Source organism: Camelus dromedarius, chromosome 6 (assembly GCF_036321535.1).
Source record: "Camelus dromedarius isolate mCamDro1 chromosome 6, mCamDro1.pat, whole genome shotgun sequence".
NCBI lineage: Eukaryota > Metazoa > Chordata > Mammalia > Artiodactyla > Camelidae > Camelus > Camelus dromedarius.
In genome coordinates this window covers 66,417,021-66,418,773 of record NC_087441.1, presented here as the reverse complement: position 1 = coordinate 66,418,773, position 1,753 = coordinate 66,417,021, and the positions used below count along the sequence as shown (strand labels likewise).

The 1,753-nt window shown below is 41.4% G+C and overlaps 1 non-coding gene across 1 annotated transcript; it reads left to right on the top strand.

Annotated features, from left to right (window-relative positions):
- The first annotated feature begins 386 nt into the window (after window positions 1-386).
- LOC116154512 (U6 spliceosomal RNA) lies at window positions 387-493 on the top strand. The gene has a single exon (XR_004138487.2). It is a non-coding gene; the product is annotated as a U6 spliceosomal RNA (small nuclear RNA).
- Window positions 494-1,753: the final 1,260 nt, after the last annotated feature.

Here is a 1,753-nt window from a genome sequence, read left to right as displayed (position 1 = left end):
TCTCCCCTGTTTAAAATCCTTCTCCCCCGACCCATATAAAAAGGCAAACTCAGTATGTCAAACAAAGCGTCCCAGCGCTGACTTCTGCCTGGTTTCTCCATCCCTCTTTCCTTGTTGTAATCCCTAAACTCTAATCATGTTGACAGAACTGCACTTTACCTAAAATGTCACCCTGTTCTCCACCGTTCCTCCAGCCCATCAGTGCTTCTGCTGCTTCCTTTGCCTGGAACACACTCCCCCTTCTGCCCCTGTCATCTGCTTGGTAAACACTTACCCACCTCTTTACCAAAAGACTATAAGTGCTTTTTTGTAAATTATAAAAATAACATATTTTATTGCAAAAAAGTAAAAAAGTACAGAGATGTATAGTAAAGAAATAAAGACTAGTGCTCACTTCGGCAGCACATATACTAAAATTGGGATGATACAGAGAAGATTAGCGTGGCCCCTGCACAAGGATGACACACAAATTCAGGAAGCATTCCATATTTAAAAAAATAAATACACACAAAAATAAATAAATGGAGAGATATTTCAACAACAACAACAACAAAAAGAAATAAAAGCCCACTACCCAGAAATAAGCCTAGAATTGGGATGGGTGAACATGTTCTTCCAGCTGAGCTCTTCAGCAAAGCCACAGTAGGGGGCTAGAGAACCATCAGGAGAGGGGCAGGGACCAGCCTTCTAGAGGAGGACCTGCATGGAGGAGGCGGCATTAGGGAAGGCAGTCAGAATGATCTCAAGTGAGGATCAGGTAACCTGGACCCTCCCTCCTCCAGCCCTACTTTGAACATTCAGTCACTGAATACCTGTCGGAATTTATATTCTGATCAATGTCCTTCCATACCTTTTTCTCTATGAACCCCCCCACATGCACACCCTCTCTCTTACCAAAAATACTGTTTGATAACCTGCTTTTTAAAAAATAATCATTTTAAGTAGGTTCCAATTTTTTCCTTGTTTCATAATCTCCACTATTGTGAATATACTTATACACATTCTTTGGAGCATTTGTGTATTTTCTTAATTTAAATTTTCAGCAGTGCAATTTCTGGTCAAAGGGTATGTGTGCTTATTTAAAAATTTAAAAATTTATTTGCACACTGTACTTTAATAGAGTGAATCACTCCTTCCTCTCTCCTCAGTGTGGGTCCCTCTTCCCTCCTAGCCTCTCATAAATTCGTATCATCATTCTTTTTCATCTTTGCTAGTCCAGTACACTTTTAAAAAGATGTCTTGTGTTATTTTTAATAGAAATATGCTTTCACATTATAAAAGTCATGCATTGTCATTGTAAAAAATACCAACATACAGGCTGTTACAGGTTGAATTGTATTATCCCTTCAAAAGATAGTTGAAGCCCTAACCACCGGACCCTGGGAATGTGACCTTATTTAGAAATAGGGCCTTTGCAGATGTAATCAGTCAAGATGAGGACTAGGGTGGGCCCCACATCCAATGACGGGTGTCTTTACAGAGAGAGAGAGAGAGAGAGAGAGAGAGAGAGAGAGATGTGGAGACACAGATACCCACAGGGCAGAAGGCCAAGTGAAGACAGAGGCAGAGATTGGAAGGATGGATCTGTAAGCCAAGAAATGCCAAGGACTGGCAGCAGCTCCCAGAAACTAGAAGATACAAAGAAAGGTCCTCCCTTAGAGCCTTCAGACAGAGCATGGCCCACTGACCCCTTGATTTCAGATTTCTAGCCTCCAGAACTGGGAGACAATACATTTTAAGCCGCCTCTTGGGG